Here is a 21137-nt window from a genome sequence, read left to right as displayed (position 1 = left end):
GTAGGCCCTGTAGTATAAGTCTGTAGGTCACAGTTGCTGCTTCGGTGGTTTGGCTGGTCATGCGCTTTAGGTTCTAAAAGAAGGTATAATCTAGAGATAAAGGGTATGTTAAAGAGTTTCATCGAGACATTTTTGTAACACAACCTGGGTATGGTATCTCGTGTGGCTTAGCTCCAAGGTGCATCTTAGGTTGTCCACCCTTTATATCCAAGAACACGTGTGGACAGAAAAGCTGAGAGGTTACTTTAAATATAGTAAGCTTAAGGAATTAACACATATTATTTTGAAATGCTTCCGTTGGAGTCAGTGATTTCCCATGGTATTATTTACCTGTAATCTTGTATAAGATCCCTAAGAGATTACTATAGGCCTGTTCTCTCTACGCTGCTGTTTTTGCTGTTGCTGGTTTCTTTATGGTATAATGTGTGGTCGAGAGTTTATGTTGTTCCTCTTTCATGTGTTTTGAGCACTACTCAATATGTATATATGTGTATATGTGTACTGTTACAGTGTTTGGAGTTTCTACCCTGTTAAACCCTGCTATTTGATCTTTGAATATTAGTTGTATATAGGGTGTATGTTCTGGGTGCTTCAGAATAGTGCTATCATTCTGTGTTTATCTTTTATCTTCTGGCTTACTTCGTTTAACATAATATGTTCTAGGTCCATCCACGTTGCTGAAAGTCTGTGATTGAATTATTTCTGACTGCCATGTAGTATTCCATTGTGTATAGATACCACATCTTAATGATCCACTCATCTGTTGTTGGATATGATATCGAGGTTGGTTCCAAGACTTGGCTATTATACTGAGTGCTGCGATCAATAGTGGGGTGCACACATATTTTGGGATGAATGTTCTTCCGATTTGGGGGTAGATACTAGGAGAGCAATTGTTGGGTGAAATGGCAGCTTGATTCTGAGTTCCTTGAGCACTCTCCAGACTGTTCTCCATAGGTTGGACTAGGGGCCATTCCCACCAGAAGTGGATGAGAGTGCCTTTCATTCCACATCCCTGCCAACAGAGATTGCTCCCATTAGTTTTGATGTGAGCCATCTTCACTGGTGTAAGGTGGTACCTTATTGTTGTCTTGATATTTATTTCCCTAATGATGAGTGATGGTGAACATGTTTTTTGTGTTTGTTTGCCATCTCCTAATCTTCTTCAGAGAAGTGTTTATTCATTTCATCTCCCCATTTTTCTATCAGTTAAGTTATTTTAATAGAAATTGCTCTTGCCTCCATACTTCTTACCAACTGAATTTTGACATTGGGATATAAACTTTAAAAGTTGCCTATTCAAGGGCCAGGAGAAATACCTGAACAGTTTAGCAAACACATTTCTCAAGAAAATAATTACTCATGTGGCCAGAGAGATAGCACAGCAGTAGGGCCTTTGCCTTGCATGTAGCCAACCCAGGACAGTGGTTCAAATGTCGGCATCCCATATGGTCCCCCAAGCCTGTTAAGAGCTATTTCTGAATGTAGAGCCAGGAATAACCCCTTGAGAACTGCCAGATGTGACCCCAAAATAAAAAAATGTTGCCAATTTAAGTTAAAATAGGTAAAAACAGATGTGAATAATTTACACAAAAATATTTTCCATAAGATGCTATACCTTGAGCACAATAACATTGAGTAACATAAATATAGCAATCAGGACTCCCATATATTCAAACAGCATTCTCAATATCATAAAATCAATCCCAGCAATCAAGAACATTAACCTGAAATTTCAAACACTAATGTTAGTAAGGGTTATTGTGTGTCTGCTTCAAAGGAAAAACTGAAAATATGAAAAAGTATGCCTAAAATAAAAAGTTATGTATTTCCTTTAAGGGAAATTAAGATGACATACTTAATTGCCTGCAGAAATAAAACTCTGAGACACTCTTCATATTGTATAAAGAGCCAAATTATAAGTGCTGTTGGAGATATTTAATGTGTAAATTTTATCAAGTCCTTACATTTATTCTCGTTTTCAATAGACAGGTGAAACAATATAAATAAAGATCATTTTACTAAATTGATTAAACAAATTAAATATGAAGTATTAACATGTATGATGCAAAAAACAGATAATGTAGAAAGTAAAAACAGAAAAAAGGAGTTTGGATATCTGATATTGGATTGACCTGTTAACAGAGATTCTCATCACATCATTTTACAAATAAATTGTGATGTCATAGAAAACTGAAACCAGATACTATTTTTATTTTTAAGTTAATCACACCTAGTGATGCTTTCAGAGTCATTCTAGGCTCGGCACTCAGGAATTATACCTGATGGTGCTTAAAGTGACATATGAAATGCCAGAGATTGAATGCAAGACAAATGCCCCACCCACTGTACTATTGCTCTATGTTTTTAATGAAATAAATGATTTAATTGAATTACCATTAGATACACAGTTACAAAGTTGTTCATGATTGAATGTAAGTCCACTACCATATAGTGTCCAATCCCATTCCTTCACCAGTGCACATTTCCAGTCACCAATATCCCTAGTTTCCCACCAGTCCTTCCTTTTGCCCTCTCCCTTCCTGCCTCTATAGCAGTCATTTTCTTTTCTATGTGTGTATTTCTTTCTTTTAGACACTGTGGTTTGCAATATTAAGGTATTATGAATTTTACCTAACCTGTTTCCAGTTCTTGTCCAGAGTGATATTTTTCTTTTTTTTTCAATATACTTTTTCTTTATTTAGAACAAACTTCAACATTAAAGTTTTACCATAAATTTTCAGCAATACAGTCACTCTTTCAGAATTTATTTGTAATATTTATTCTCTTTTCTAATTCTTCAAATCCACCTGTTATCTGTTCTAATGTTAATTCTTTAGTCACTTCAGAGAATTGGTATTAAATTTTACAAAATGAACTTTGATATTTTATTTTTGTATTATTTTGGGGATGAATAGTATGCAGCAGAGTTCAAGTTATACTTATGGATCTATATCCAGGAATTAATGCTCATGCTCTTCAGGGGACCAAATGTAGTCCTTGGTGTCAAATGATTGGTCAAATATATGTCAAGTTTATTCATTTAAAGTATCTCTTAAACTATCTTTATCTTAAACTACTTCTTCTGCCTCAAATGTTAATTAATTTATTGAAAAACTTTGACTACCCTGAAGAATTATTTCTCACCTTTCTCGGGATGCCTCTTGGGAGTGATGAGTAGTTCTATATGTGGTATGATATATTAAACTGGGATCTGTTACATAATGTTTCTTAATTCTTGTACTATTCCCTATGACTAATTTTAATATTTTAACTTCCTATAATGAAACCCAAATATTCATTTACTTTTTCTTTATTTGAGGGGTGTGGGGGACATATCCAACTTGCTTAGAGTTACTCTTGGTTTTGATCTCAGTAATTACTCCTAGAAGTTTTTACCGGATTATATAGGATTCAATTTCCACACCTATATATATATATATATATATATATATATATATATATATATATATATATATATATATATTAGTATCCTTTGGTTTGCAGGGGGGTAATACCTAAGCATAGAGACAGAAATAAGCCCTGAGTACCATGTATCTTAAGGCATGTTACAAGTACCTTCTCCATGTTTCCCCTAAAAGATTCACTATCCTAGATGTCCTTAAAAACATTTGTATTTGGGCAGAGAGAAAGCAAAAACAGATAGGCTGTTTACCTTGCATGTGGCCAACCTGGTTTCAATCCTCTGAATCCTATATAATCCGGTAAAAAGTTCTAGGAGTAATTACTGAGATCAGAGTGATATTTTTCAACTATATTATCCTAATAGTCCCTTTTCTTCCCTGACTTTCCTGCCCTGCTCTTTGTAGCAAACTTTATACCATGGACTCATTCTCTTGGCCCTCATTTTCTATTGTCAACATGGTTTGACTGAAACTCAATCATCAACAATCTTGTAACCATGTTGTTTAAATAAAATAATTTTACAAAGTTAGATACAGTGCTCGCCAGGGTTACACACTTTGGTTGCAGTTCTTATACACATTTAGTTGTTGTATACAAAAGATCACATTCTTGCTATGGAACTACATGCCAGAGCTTCCAAGATCATATTCAGATATGTGGGGCAGTTTGGGGGGTCAAATTAAGACTTACACTTACAAGTTAGGTACTCTACCTTTCAAGTGAGTTATCCACAAGCTCTCCTTTTAATCTTTGGTATTTATTACTTTCTCTGTATGTTCTTCCCCCTTTCTTCATGCATATACATTCACTTGCAAAGACTTGAATTTGATTTAGGAAAGACCTAAAGATATAAAATACACAGTAGAAAACAAAGTCAAAACTGTGCTTAGAAATGTATTTGGAGGGCCCCAGAGTGATAGTACAGTGGGTAGGGCATTGCCTTGCACGCAGCCAATCTGAGTTCGATCCTCAGAATCTCATATGCGTCCCCACCCCCACACCTGCCAGGAGTAACTTCTGAGTGCACAGCCAGCAGTAACTCCTAACCACTGCCATCTGTGACCCAAAACGAAACAAAAAAGAAGTGTATTTGGGAACTCAATACAAACATCAAGGTAAACAGAGGGAAAAAAATAAACAAATGGGACCACATTAAATGTCAAGTATCTTTAAAATTAAAGATCTTGCTTTAAGGCAAAAGACACTCTACTAACTAGTAGGAGGTATAAATGCATTATATATTTGACAAGAGATAATATACAAATATATTATCTTGTTGATTATTTTTGAGGGTCTTCAGGATCCTCAAATTTCACTCATTACTAAGCACTTTAAAGGTATTTCTTTTCCTGAGATACATGATTATTTCCAAGGGTCAAGTTTATATTAGGTATAAATTTGTCATTTCTCTTGCAAATTACTCTTTCATTTTTCTATTACACATAAAAAATTCAATGTAAAATATTAAAATATAATTAATATAAATATATTTGACATATTTTAAGACATTTTAGTAAAAATGTTTATCCAATTACATAAGCATAATTTGTTAACTATAGAACAGAACCTGATGAAATGGTATGAATCTATTTTAAAAGGCATATTTAAATAATGCACACACCACTATGAAAAAATACAATGTACAAAATTGAATGATATATTCAGAATTGTCTTAAATATATACAAATACATAAGACTAAAGATATTGTTGTTTAATGTAATAAGCTTAGGTGCTTTTTTTCTATTTTACTTTTATAATCATAAGACAAAACTTACTTTACTTAAAACATGAAATACATTGCTATTTTTATACTATAGTAGGACAAAAAGAATGACAATCTATTTAATTGGATTGAAGAGAATTGAAAACGTGATTTCAGTACTATGGACAGCTCACGAGAGGCTATTCTCTGAAAAAATAAACTTGATCCTGTGACAGTGACATTCTATAGTTGACTGTATCTTATACATAGAATTTTGTTATTAGAGATTATTGCAATGTGAAAATAATTTACTCTTAGATCTATGAAATCAAGTATAATTTTTAAGCTTTTGTAATTTGAGATGGAGGGACATCATTAACATATTGGAAAGTAGGGTAATTATTTCTGGAATATATCCCACTTGACTAGACCCAAATACAGGATTCATATAAGTTATTTTTTAAAACCAGAGACTGTTCTATATGTCACTATCTAGCTTGTTTATGTCGAGATATTTTGGAAATGTATGACATATATATATATATTATTTTATAATTCATTTAGAACATATGCTCTAAGGAGATGATTTTACTTGTGGGTAGAAAGTTTTAAGATGTCACCCTGTATGCACTTAGAATAAATTGCCCTGCTCCAAACTAAAAAATGCTGATTGTAAAAAACTTCCTGTAACCTTACCAAAAAGATGCCATGATGTGAGTGAGATACCACACTGACTGAACATGAAGCAAAGTAATGATGAATTTCCAGAAATGCCCTATAAAAATAGGCTCTTGGACACCCCCCTGACCTTTGTCTAAGATTCAGGTACTTACCTAGCCAAGACCCACCGGTCTGACTAACCAGTATAATAAAGAAACCCCTTGATTTCCTGCCACAGATTGTCTCATTGTGCTTGATTAATCTAACACCTGTTACATGAAAGCATGTGATCTATGATTTTACAATATAATTCAGACTTCAGGGACAACCTTGAAAACCAGATCCTTTATTTCTTAATCCTTTATTTCCTTTCCCCCTTTTAAATATTTATTTCCTTCTTTATAAGGTCTTTGAAAAATACTGATGAAGCAGAGAAAGCTGAACTTTTTATAGATTTAGATTAGAACGGCTTAGTGGTGATGCTGTTACAACCATGCTAAAGAAGAGTACACAAATATGGAGTTTTATATTAATCAGGAGTCTAAAGATTGATTCTTTTGAGAACCTGGGGCCTGAGCAATAGCACTTTTGGTAGGGAATTTGCCTTGCAAGTGGCAGACACAGAAACAACCCGTTTAATATCCGTCTTCCTATATGGTCCCCCTGAGCCTTCCAGGAGCAATTTCTGAGTGGAGAGCCAAGAGTAACCCTTGGTGCTGCCAGGTGTGGCCCAAAAACAAAATAAAGATTCTTTTGACAACCAGATGATCATGTAAATAGATTTTTCTTCTAAAAGAAGTTGGCCATTCATAAAAATTAAAATGTAAACTTTTCCAGGAAATATAATAATAATTATAGCATACACATACTCCTAAGACATATCGAAATTAATAGGGCAACTTTATGCAAATTTTAGTGGATGCAAATATGGCAGAGTCTGAGTCTTGTACTATCTTTTGCCTACCATCTTATTTCTACGATTTCTAAATTCTATTCTAAACTTCTGAAATCCAAAATTCTAAATTCTTAAATTCTATATGTCTAAAAATCTAAATTCATTTAAAATTCTAAAATTCTAAATTCTTAAATTCTATTATTCTAAATTCTATTCCAAAATTCTAAATTCTAAATTTCTAAAATTCTAAATTCCATTCTAAAATTCTGATTCTAAATTCTATATTTCTAAAATTCTAAATTCCATTCTAAAGTTCTGATTCTAAATTCTAAAATTCTGATTCTAAATTTCTAAAATTCTAAATTCTATTTAAAAATTCTAAATTTCTAAAATTCTAAATTCTAAATTTCAAAAAATAGTTGCTTACTTCTTAACTCAGTATTAAAGAAAAATAAACCTTAAATTTATAACAGTGTAATATTTATTTCTAACATTTAGGTATATTTCAGGTATACAACCGTATTTCAGGGATACAGAATTTTAAATCAATATCTGTATTTATTGTTTTTTCACATTTATAAATGGTTTGAAGCCTCCCCATTGTGTTTGGCATTGAACCAATACTTTATATTTATAAACTACAAGACTCCCCTTGGCAGCTAGAAGCAACTATAGGGGCATTTCATGAGACCCGGGAATAACTTGGATAGGTGATATTCATATCACATATAGGGTTACATATAGTCACCCTTACTATATCAAAATCTGTTTGAGCGGGCATTGTCTTTTTGTAGAAGCAAATGGCTACATTATAAAATCACAATAGAAGCATTCTTTGAAGCTGAAATGAAATTACTTCTTTCCTAGTTTGCTAATCATAGCTAGCTGCACAACTTACTTCTAAACTCTGAATTGTTTCTCAGCTTGGAGTAGTGAAATCCCTATCATTGCACAGACTTTTGGCAGGAATAATCTGCTCATGTTGTTTAAATTGAGCAATGTGTGTGGCCTCCCAGACTAAAAACTGCATTGAAAAGGCTGGGGATGTAACTCAGCTATAGTGCTTCACATGTATGAGGTTCTATGTTCAATCCCCATCATCGGATGCTTAGAAACATCCCATCATCCACCAAATTATTTACTGTAGTGGGAGATGCATATATAAGAAAATTGGAAACCAGCCCTAAGATTCAAGTTATAGTGACCTCATTGCCACGTTGCATGAATATCAAAGGAAACCTGGAGCCTACGTACTGTCATATATCTAAGTTTAGTGGTGTCTTCAGGTGTCCAATGAAAATGTAATAGACTCTCCAGAAAAGTAAATGTCCTCACCTCAAACTGCTTCTTCATTTGCTTTCCCCAAGAGTCTCATATTCTCATAATTCCAGGAACCATCCTAAAGAGGATTATATTGAGTAACAGTTGAAAATGTAGAGGAGGAGATAATCCCTAACTCTTAAATATGAAGCTCACCACAAAGAGTGATGAGTTTAGTTAGAGAAATAACTACATTGAGAACTGTCCTAACAATGAGAATGTATTGGGGGAATAGAAAGCCTGCCTCGAGTACAGGCGGGGAGGAGGGAGATTTGGGACATTGGTGATGGGAATGTTGCACAGGTGATGGGGGCAGTGTTCTTTACATGACAGAAACCCAACCACAATCATGTTTGTAATCAAGGTGTTTAAATAAAATGTTATCTTAATAAAAATAAATAAATAAATAAAATAAAATCACACACTTGATTGTACAATGACCTAAAATCCTGGGAGTTAAACTGTAGGATCTTGTAATACAAGTAAAGACTAGTGTAGACTTCCTTAAAAAACATATATACATATAAATTCATTGGACTATCTTCTTATTAAGATCAAGTAAGTCTGCAAAAACCCTAAGTGTTTAACACTCAACTTTTAATGAAGTCCCTCAGGCTTTAAAGACAACTTAAACAGTGAAAAGTCTGAACCATTTAAATAATGACTCACAGAACTCATTAAAACTATTACTTAATTTTCACCTTAACCAGTTGTAAAAGATCATCAACTCTGCTCATTTAGCTATCAGACTATTCCTGCTTTGGGGACAAATATGTCTGACAAAAGATCTCCCTATCTATATTATTTCTCTTATATGTTAGTATGGGAAGAAAGTTCTGGATTATTGTTTGAGTTTTGGTTTTCCCTTTAGTGGGTAGAGGTGGGTAGGTACAGGATTTCTTCAGCAGTTCAGTCATCAGAATTCTGAAATGTCTTCTCAGTAATTTTTTATTTTTCTCTATTAATTGCAAGATTGCTGCCATAACCCCAAGATTAAATAACTGTGCAGAAGTATAAATGAAGAGAAAGATTTCACCACATTTCTATTATGAGGGGAATCATAGATTTTTTTCAAGAGAGTAATGCTTGAATGTCATAGCCAAGATTAGGATTATCTCATGCCTGAAGCTTTAGCTCTCAATAATAAAATTTAATTTTATAAAAATATTAATGGCAGGGCCGGAGAGATAGCATGGAGGTAAGGCGTTTGCCTCTCATGCAGGAGGTCATCGGTTCGAATCCCGGCGTCCCATATATGGTCCTCCCGTGCCTGCCAGGAGCAATTTCTGAGCCTGGAGCCAGGAATAACCCCTGAGCACTGCCGGGTGTGACCCAAAAACCACACAAAAAAAAAATATTAATGGCAGAAACCTAAAAATTCAACTCTCCTGACTTTTTATAATCACTGAATTACTCATTTTTAATTCTTTCACCATGCTGCACCTCTGAAATGATGAATGATAATGACTAAAACCTAATAATATTTAGTTCTCTCCCTCTCTTTTAAACTTTATGACTATGATATGAGAATATATTATTTTTTCTCCTTTCCTTATTTTTCAGTTTCTTACAGTTTTTACTATCACCTCTCCCTAGCTGATATAGCCACTATTAACCTCTCCTCTGCATCTTCAACTTTCTTGTTCATAATCTTCCTGTGATACCTTTCCATTATCAATCAATGATCAATTAATCTGATCATGCGACTCATTTTTTCCTATTTTCACTGATGGCAAATAACATAAATACAAATATTGGTGCCATTTCTAAATAGGATACACTGAAATTCTTAGTGATTTTCTTTCTTTCTTTCTTTTTATATATTTTTTTTTATTTTTTGGTTTTTGGGCCACACCCACTGACGCTCAGGAGTTACTCCTGGCTATGCGCTCAGAAGTCACTCCTGGCTTGGGGGACGATATGGAATACTGGGGGATCGAACTGCGGTCCATCCAAGGCTAGCGCAGGCAAGGCAGGCACCTTACCTCTAGCACCACTACCCGGCCCCAGTGATTTTCTTATGTACTACAATTAAGTCTCTATATTTTCAGTTGCATTTCAAAATATGTATTTCTCTCCACAGGTATCCTAAGAGCTCATAAATTTCCTATCTCTTGGGATATAATTTTCTTCCATTTTACACTAAAAATCTATTTTGTGCTCTGAAATAGTAATCATCACTAATATACTTTATTAGATAATGAATCGCCAAAAGTATTTTGTTTGTTTTATGTGGGGAAATATTTGAAGGTTTTTTTTTTTTTTTTTTTGGTGTTTAGGTCACACCCAGCAGTGCTCAGGGGTTTCTCCTGGCTCTACATTCAAAAATCACTCCTGGCAGGCTCGGGGGACTATATGGAATGCCGGGATTTGAACCAACGTCCTTCTGCATGCAAGACAAAATGCCTTACCTCCATGCTATCTCTACGGCCCCTGAAAATTTTTTCAAATAATTAAATAATGGGGCCCGACTGTGAAAAATTATGAGTGCGGCCTGTGTGTGTTTGTCTACTATCCTGTTGCGTGAACCTCTTGGGAGTGGGCCAAAAAGAGGCTCCAGAAAACTCGCTCTCCCAGAGGCCAATTCTAGGGCAGATGCCAAGGAACTGCTCCATAATGTGAAAACCGGCTATGCTTTGCAGAAGGCAGGTCACCTGTTTGTGATGTCAGGCTGGGAAAATCCACAAAACTACGCCTGCCCAGTGGGGCCCGACTGTGAAAAATTGTGAGTGCTGCCTGTGTGTGTCTGTCTACTATCCTGTTTCGTGAACCTCTTGGGAGTGGGCCGAAAAGAGGCTCCAGCAGAGCACTTAGCTCCGCTTCGCTACGCAGCCATGTGCTCTTTCTAAGAAAAGAACACCATCGCAACAAGAAGAAAAACTCACACTAAGAACTGTGCTGGATCACTAAAGCCCAGCATTTCTCTCCGGACTGTCTTCTCTGCTGCGTGCTCGGGCCTAAGGTTTGATCCTGTGTGAGGCTTCATTCACAGAGGACTTCCCTCCCTTGGAGGCAAGTCGACCCATCCAGAAAGGCTGGAGACAGAGGAGTGTGTTGCCTGCATCATTTAGCCAATGAATACCACCACAACACATAGAAAAACCCACAATACAAGTGTGACAATGGGGAAACAACACAGGCCAGCATCAGACATAGAGAATGAAGATGACAATTTTGATGACCAGATAATGACCAACCAACTAATCAACCTCTCAGAAAAGGACTTTAGACTAGCAATATGGAAGATGCTCAAAGAACTCAAAGAAATCATGGATCGAGTTGAACAGAACACTAATAAGAACCAAGAAAGTATGAAGACAGAAATCACAAATCTCCAAACTGAAATAACATGTCAACTAACATGCCTGAAAAACTCAGTAAACAAAGTGATTGACAAAATGGATAAGCTCTGGGACAGGATATCAGAAGCTGAGAATAGACTTGGTGCTATAGAAGATGAGATACATAACAATTCCATATAGCAGGAGAGATTGGAAAAAAAAACTTAAAGCAAATGAACAATGGAAAAATTAGTCAAAGAATGGGAACAGATGAAAATAGAAGTCTATGATAAGCTCAACAGAAAAAACTTAAGAATCATTGGAGTCCCAGAGACCCAGGAAGAAAATTTCCAGGAAGAATCAACGGTCAAGAACATCATTAAAGAGAAACTTTCAGAGCTAAAGAATATATGTGATCAAATCCTGCATGCTCGAAGAGTACCAACCAAAAGAGAGCCCAGAAAAACTACCCCAAGACACATCCTAGTCACAATGACAAATCCCACAGATAGAGACAGAATTCTGAAAACAGCAAGATCAAAAGGGGAAATTATGTTCAAGCAAGCATCCTTGAGATTTACAGCAGACCTGTCACCAGAAATACTCAAGGCCAGAAAGCAGTGGTGGGATATTGTGACAAGACTGAATGAAATGAATGCTTCACCTAGAATACTGTACCCAGCAAAACTCACTTTCCGGTTTGACGGAAGAATACATGGTTTTACAGGCAAACAATACCTCAGAAACTTTACAGACTCAAAACCAGTCTTAAGAGAAAAACTGAAAGACCTAATCTAAGACAAGACTAACCAAAAGACACACCAAATTTCGATATAAAGATGGCATTAAATTCCAGGACAATTCTTTCTCTCAACATCAATGGACTAAATGTACCAGTTAAGAGACACAGAGTGGATAAATGTATCAAAAAACTCAATCCAGCCTTCTGCTGCCTACAAGAAACACACCTGAATAGTCAGAACAAACATAGACTCAAAATAAAAGGCTAGAGAAAAATTATCCAAGCAAACAACACCCATAAAAAAGCTGGAGTGGCCATACTAATATCAGATAATGCAAACTTTATACTCAGGAAGGTTGTAAGGGACAAAGACAGACATTTTATATTAATCAAGCGGTATGTAGAGCAGGAAGAAATAACTCTCCTAAACATATATGCACTGAATGAGGGGCCAGCAAAATATTTAATACAACTGTTGACAAATCTGAAAAATAATATCAATAGCAACACAATGATTGTGGGGGACCTCAACATGGCTTTGTCAACACTGGATAGGTCAACCAGACTGAAACAAAACAAGAATATACTAGACCTGAGGAGAGTAATGGAAGAAAGAGGCCTAGTGGATATATATAGGACACTCCATCCCCAGAAACCTGGATACACATTCTTCTCCAATGTACATGGGACATTCTCCAGGATAGACTACATGCTGGCACATAAAACATACCTCCATAATATCAAGAGGATAGAAATTTTGCAGACTACCTTCGCTGACCACAAGGCTCTGAAATTATTTGTGAATTCCAAAGGGACTCAGAAGAAAAACTTTAACACCTGGAAGTTAAACAGCCTAATACTGAATATCCAGTGTGTCCGAGATGAAATCAAAGAGGAAATCAAAAGGTTCCTGGAAACAAATGACAATAAAGACACAAACTATCAGAACTTATGGGACACAGCAAAAGCAGTACTGAGAGGAAAATTTATAGCTTTGCAAGCACACATCAGGAAGGAAGAAGGAGCTTACCTGAGTAGCTTAATGACACAGCTAATAGAACTAGAAAGTGCTCAACAAAAGGACCCAAAAATAAGGAGACAGAGGAAATAACAAAGCCGAGAGCAGAAATCAACGAAGTGGAAACCCAAAAAACAATCTGAAAGATCAATGAAAGCAGAAGTTGGTTCTTTGAAAAATAAACAAAATTGATAGACCACTGGCAAACCTAACAAAGAAAGAGAGAGAGAAACTTGATAACTCGTATTAGGAATGAAAAAGGAGAGATCACTACTGATATGACAGAGATTCAAGTGGTAATTAGAAACTACTTTGAGAAACTCTACGCCACTAAAAATGAGAACCTGGAAGAAATGGATAAATTCTTGGACTCTTATAATCTTCCACGGTTGAAGGAAGAGGATGTAGCATATCTAAACACCCCCATCACCATTGATGAAATTAAAATGGTAATCAAATGTCTGCCCAAAAACAAAAGCCCAGGCCCAGATGGATTCACTAATGAATTCTTTCAAACTTTTCAAGAGGAACTACTACCAATCCTGGCAAGACTCTTTCATGAAATTGAACAAATGGAAACACATCCAAATAGCTTTTATGAAGCCAACATCACCTTGATACCTAAACCAGACAGAGATGCTACAAAAAAAGAAAATTACAGACCAATCTCCCTGATGAATGCAGATGCAAAGATCCTCAATAAAATCCTGGCAAATAGGATTCAATGCCTCATTAAGAAGATCATCCACTACAATCAAGTAGGTTTCATCCCAGGAATGCAAGGATGGTTTAACATCTATAAATCTATCAACATAATACACAACATCAACAAAAAGAAAAATAAAAACCGCATGGTCATATCATTAGATGCAGAGAAAGCATTTGATAAGGTCCAACACCCATTTTTAATCAAAACTCTCAGCAAGATGGGAATGGAAGGAACCTTTTTCATTATAGTTAAGGTCATCTACCACAAGCCAGTGGCAAATATTATCCTCAATGGAGAAAAACTAAAAGCCTTTCCTCTAAATTCTGGCACAAGACATGGCTGTCCTCTCTCAGCACTCCTATTCAACATAGCACTGGAAATACTCACTATAGCTATTAGGCAAGAAAAAGATATCAAGGGAATCCAGATAGGAAAGGAAGAAGTCAAGCTCTCACTGTTTGCAGATGGCATGATACTCTACTTAGAAAACCCTAAAGACTCTACCAAAAAGCTTCTAGAAACAATAGACTCATATAGCAAGGTGGCAGGCTACAAAATTAACGCACAAAAATCAATGGCCTTTCTATACACCAATAGTAATAAGGAAGAAATGGACATTAAGAAAACAACCCCATTCACAATAGTGCCAAACAAACTCAAATATCTTGGAATCAACTTGACTAAAATTGTGAAGGACCTATACAAAGAAAACTATAAAACTCTGCTCCAAGAAATAAGAGAGGACACTCGGAAATGGAAACACATGCCCTCCTCATGGATTGGCATGATTAACATCACCAAAATGGCAATACTCCCCAAGGCATTATACAGATTTAAAGCGATCCCTCTAAAGATACCCATGACATTCTTCAAAGAAGTGGATCAGGCACTTTTGAAATTTATTTGGAACAATAAACACCCTAGAATAGCTAAAGCAATCATTGGGAAAAAGAATATGGGAGGAATTACTTTCCCCAACTTTAAACTGTACTAAAAAGCAATAATTATCAAAACAGCATGGTATTGGAATAAGGACAGGCCCTCAGATCAGTGGAATAGGCGTGAATACTCAGAAAATGTTCCCCAGACATACAATCACCTAATTTTTGATAAAAGAGCAGGAAATCCTAAATGGAGCAGGGAAAGCCTCTTCAACAAGTGGTGTTGGCACAACTGGATAGCCACTTGCAAAAAATTGAACTTAGATCCCCCAGCTAACATCATGTACGAAGGTAAAATCAAATGGATTAAAGACCTCGATATCAGACTCAAAACCATAAGATATATAGACCAACACATAAGCAAAACACTCCCGGACATTGAGACTACAGGCATCTTCAAGGAGGAAACTGCACTCTCCAAGCAAGTGAAAGCAGAGATTAACAGATGGGAATATAAGAAGTTGAGAAGCTTCTGCACCTCAAAGGAAATAGTGCCCAGGATACAAGAGCCACCCACTGAGTGGGAGAAACTATTCACCCAATACCCATCAGATAAGGGGCTAATCTCCAAAATATACAAGGCACTGACAGAACTTTACAAGAAAAAAACATCTAACCCCATCAAAAAATGGGGAGAAGAAATGAACAGACACTTTGACAAAGAAGAAATACACATGGCCAAAAGACACATGAAAAAATGTTCCACATCACTAATCATCAGGGAGATGCAAATCAAAACAACGATGAGATACCACCTCACACCCCAGAGAATGGCACACATCACAAAGAATGAGAATAAACAGTGTTGGCGGGGATGTGGAGAGAAAGGAACTCTTATCCACTGCTGGTGGGAATGCCGTCTAGTTCAACCTTTATGGAAAGCGATATGGAGATTCCTCCAAAAACTGGAAATCGAGCTCCCATTCGATCCAGCTATACCACTCCTAAGAATATACCCTAGGAACATAAAAATACAATACAAAAACCCCTTCCTTACACCTATATTCATTGCAGCACTATTTACCATAGCAAGACTCTGGAAACAACCAAGATGCCCTTCAACAGATGAATGGCTAAAGATACCGTGGTACATATACACAATGGAATATTATGCAGCTATCAGGAGAGATGAAGTCATGAAATTTTCCTATACATGGATGTACACGGAGTCTATTATGTTGAGTGAAATAAGTCAGAGAGACAGACAGAGAGAGAGAGAGAGAGAGAGAGAGAGAGAGAGAGAGAAACGCAGAATGGTCTCACTCATCTATGGGTTTTAAGAAAAATGAAAGACATTCTTGCAATAATAATTTTCAGACACAAAAGAGAAAAGAGCTGGAAGTTACAGCTCACCTCAGGAAGCTCACCACAAAGAGTGATGATTTTAGTTAGAGAAATAACTACATTTTGAACTGTCCTAATAATGAGAATGTATGAGGGAAATGGAAAGCCTGTCTAGAGTACAGGTGGGGGTAGGGTGGGGAGGAGGAAGATTTGGGACATTGGTGATGGGAATGTTGCACTGTTGATGGTGGTGTTCTTTACATGACTGAAACCCAAACATAATCATGTATGTAATCAGGTGTTTAAATAAAATAAAATATTTTTTTAAAAAAAGATGATAACTGCTTCATGTCCACACGTTTCTACTAGTCAACAAGCAATACCAACATCCACCTGGTAAAGAATTACTAGCTAGAATATGTAAGGCACTGGCAGAAATTAACAAGAAAAAAATCCAACCCCATCTCAAAATGAGAATATATGATCAGAAACTTCCTCAAAAAGAAATACAGATGGTCAAAAGGCGCGTGAAAAAATTCTCCATTTATTAACAGAGATATACAAATCAAGGAACAATGATATATTATTTCATAACACAAAGACTGGCACACATCAAAAAGAACAAAAACAATGAGTGCTTATGTGTATACAGGGAGACATTCTTGTTCACTGCTGGTGTAAGTGTAAACTGGTTCAGACTTTTTAGAAAATAATATGGGAATTCCTCAAAAAACTAGAAATTGAGCTTCCATATGACCAGGACTATCACTTCTAGAAATATTGTTATTTACCCTAGGACCCCAAAACCACAAATGCAGAAGTCCTATGTTCATCTCATCGCTATTCACAATAAGCAGAATCTGGAAACAATCTAAGTGCCCAGGAATAGATGAGTTGATAAAAAAAAAAACTGTAGTACATCTACACAATGGAATACTACGCACCTGTTAGAAAAATGAAGTCCTGAAATTTGTTTATACATAAATGGGTATGAAGACTATTATGCTGAGGGAAATGAGTCAGGGAGAGGGATAGACATAAAAAGATAAAACTCATCTGTGAATAAAAAAAAAAAGTTAGGGCCCGGAGAGATAGCACAGCAGCATTTGCCTTGCAAGCAGCCGATCCAGCACCAAAGGTGGTTGGTTCGAATCCCGGTGTCCCATATGGTCCCCCGTGCTTGCCAGGAGCTATGTCTGAGCAGAAAACCAGGAGTAACCCCTGAGCACTCCCGGTTGTGGCCCAAAAACAAAACAAAAAAAATCCTGATTTAATTATTGGGGCCGGGAAGGTGGCGCTAGAGGTAAGGTGTCTGCCTTGCAAGCGCTATTGTAGGACGGACCGCGGTTCGATCCCCCGGCGTCCCATATGATCCCCCCAAGCCAGGAGCGATTTCTGAGCGTATAGCCAGGAGTAACCCCTGAGCGTCAAATGGGTGTGGCCCCCCAAAAAATATAGTATGGTATTAATATCCAGAGACAATAGAGACAAGGGCCAGGAGGACCAATTTGTAGTAGAAAGCTTGCCATAAAGAGTGGGGGAGTACAGTTTAGGGCAGAGAACGAACCATTATGACAATAATAGTTGGAAATGATCAGTCTTTACAAGAACTGGAGATGAAAGAAGATAAAGTGATATGCATGATACCCTTTCAATAACAATATTGCAAATCAGAGTTCCTTAAAGGAAAATAGGAAAAGAGATAGAAAGGGAAGAAAAAACGTCTGCCACAGAGTCAGGCAGAAGGGGAATGGGACATTAGTAGTGGGAAGTAGTGGTAAAGGACTTTGTACACTGAATGGCTGAAGTTCAATCAGAACAACTTTGCAACTGTACATCTGACAGTAATTCAATTAAAGAATTTATTTATTAAAAATGAAAATAAATCAATGAACATTTACCAAGTTTTTTAATTGCTATAAGTACATAATAAAAGTTGACTATCTCCATCTGGTGGTAGCACATTACATTTCTAGGCACTCATTTTATTGATTAGAAGAAATAGAACCTATTTTCCAAGATCATAGATGATGGCTCTGGGAGTCCAAAGTGCTATATGTAAGAAGTCCTCTAGAATACCTGAGACTGAGTCTTGTAAAGAAAAAACGTACTCGCTCACATTTACATTGTTTTTCTTATTTTTATATTATTTACTTTGGCTCTAATTATTATTATTTTATTCCTTCTAAATAACTCTGGGGTTTTGTTGTTCTTCAAGGAATGGAAGATTGGAGGAGTTGGATGAAAGTTCTTCTTTATTGAATTTTGCCTAGTTGATCTATTTCACTGAGAGAGGAATGTTAAGGCATACTACTATTCTACTACTACAACTACTACTTGTATTGCATTGATATCACTATTTTTCAGGTCATTAGCATTTTATTTAAATATTTTGATGGCTCATATAGGTGTGTATATGTTTAGAAATGTAAGTTCTTGATATAGAATTCTTAGCCAATTAAACATTGGCCCCTGCTCATTATAATATTTTTTCTTATTTAAACACTGTGATTACAAATTGTTCATAATCTACTTGCCTTTTCCCACAAAGTTTTTCAAGATTGAGTTAGAGTCATACACTGTATGACAACCTTCATCAGTGCACATTTCCCACTGCCAACTTCCCCAGTTACCCTCTTCCTTCCCCCACCTCAATCCCTGACATATAATATATTCCCCACATATGTCTGCTGAATGGAGCATCACATGTAATCCTTTTCAAGTCATATTCTCTATAATTCAAGTATTCCTACTCTGTATATAAGGAAATGCAAACTGAGAGAAGTTAAATAATTTACTTAACTAGTTTTAAATCCCAGGTTTGCAGAACAATAAGTAACAAGTGAACAGCTTCATAAATGTCTAGTATTTTGTCACATAAGGATAGCTTTTTCTTTTACTTTATATAAATAAAATGCTTCAATCATTGCATAGTTGACCATACTACATTTGTTTCTAGATAAGTGAAAGCAAAGATAATAAAAAAAATAGAAAGAAAAAAGGAAAAGGGAAGAAAGTTTTTAAAAAATAAAGAAAAAAAGATTACAGTAGCAAGCACATTTGTGAAAATTATATCTCCAATGAAGTCATTAATATAATGGCAGAAGGTTTAGTAAACTCTTGTTAGCTGTCCATTCTTTTTTTTGTTGTTTGTTTTTGGGCCACACCCGGTGGTGCTCAGGGGTTACTCCTGGCTGTCTGCTCAGAAAATGCTCCTGGCAGGCACAGGGGACCATATGGGACACCGGGATTTGAACCAACCACCTTTGGTCCTGGATCGGCTGCTTGCAAGGCAAACCCCGCTGTGCTATCTCTCCCATGCCTGTTAGCTGTCCATTCTGTTAAACTAGTGTAATCCTATAGGGATGACAGCATCAAGAAAATGAAGTTATCTAGAAATTCAAATTATTATTACTAGATAATATGACTTTAATGGGTGTGTAGAGGCTGCAAGATCTCCTGGACAAAGGAAGGGGGGAGGGCGCCACATTCACTCTAGAAAACCCTGGTGATAATAGTCCAAAGACCAGTGTACCTGAACTTCGATCAAATTAGTGTCCCCAAAGGGATGAGGCAGGGCCATCAGGAAAACAGTGATACTGGATGTTAGAGGCAGCAAGCATAGGTTCAGCAGGGTAGGGGCTTAGCCCTTCCTTTCCTCCTAAAGTGTCCATCTTTCCAATGTGTAGCCAGATGTTCCCGTGATCTTTTATGGTTGGTTTATATCTCATTCAAGAAAAGAATGAATCCATGGAGCTGGCCTGGTTCAAACATGGCTAATCTGTTCTTACTTCTTTTAGGCGTGATCTGCTGATAAAAACTAGAGAATAAATATGTATATTTTCAAGAAATCTACACATACACAGAGGACTTCCCAACTTTGAGAGAGCAGGTACTGATTAAACAGATTATATATTGCCTGACAGTGATATTGATCTGCTCCTAACATCTATTACAGACTCACCTATGGCCAACTCCAAAATTTAGATATATCTAGTACACACAAAAAATTAGCATTGATAATTAGACCCTGAATTCTCTTAAAAATAAGGCAATATTATTCTTCAGCTTGGTTGCTCCATCCAAAACTATAAGTGAATTTCATTCTTTATCTTGCAGGATAAATTCAACATATTCTATGCCTGTCTCTGAATCTCCCGAACAGCCAGTTTCCTCTCCTCCATACATACAGATGAACATCTAAGCACATTCAAACTGGTGTTGCAAAGAAAGAGATGCTGAGATAATCATGGAAATGTGCCTACAACCATGAAAATTCTCTGGTGGAGAATCACTTTCACCAGATTTCCCTAAATTAATTGAGACCAAGAACTCATTTAAAAGGCATATCCCTGGCCAGAGCAGGAAGACAAATATACTGTTACCCCCATCTCTGCAGCAGACAATGCAGCTTTTTGCTTTTAGGCCACAGTTAGCCTGTGATGATCAAAGTGCAAAAGCAACTGAACTAGGCATGCACCCTATGAGGGCTAGAGAAGCAGAGAGATGATGCCCACACTGCTGGAACCCCGCTGCTTTACATTATCTCTCAGCAGCTCTGTTCTTTTCTTACTCTCAGGGACCTGAACTCCATGCTGACTCTGGACTAGAAATTCTCCTTTCCAGTTTGAGATTTTTTTTCATTGGTAAATAGGTATGGCCTAGATGCTTACAGGAAAATCTAAGTTTCTACATGTTAATTAAAAAAAAAACAGGAAAAGAAATAACTTCTCTTCTTTGGAGTCATGGGCCTAGATATTTGTAGGACAAGCAATTTTATTTCTTTCTCTTCTTGCAAAGCTCCAGAAGCAGAATTTGATGACTGCAAATCCAGAGCTTGATTTAGAGAAATAGTAAAAGATGTAAGACAGCTCCTACTGGCAACCCCAATTCAATCCTTGGCACTCCATATGGTCCCCCTAGTCCCTGAGCATAGAGCCAGGAGTAGGCCCTGACCACAGACCACCAGGATTCAAATTTTATTACTACCACTTATAACGTGGTGACTCGTTAAACTATTTACTACCCTCTCTGTGCATCAATTTCTCCTAAAAGTGGCAATGACAATAAAGCTTTCATTATAAGGGAGCCTCGAGGCTTAAAAACTTGGCTCAACAGTTGGAAAACTCATTTTATCTGTCATTTCTATTTTTTTTCT

Source organism: Suncus etruscus, chromosome 19 (genome assembly GCF_024139225.1).
Source record: "Suncus etruscus isolate mSunEtr1 chromosome 19, mSunEtr1.pri.cur, whole genome shotgun sequence".
In the NCBI taxonomy this organism is placed as follows: domain Eukaryota; kingdom Metazoa; phylum Chordata; class Mammalia; order Eulipotyphla; family Soricidae; genus Suncus; species Suncus etruscus.
Note: the sequence above shows the minus strand (reverse complement) of the source record.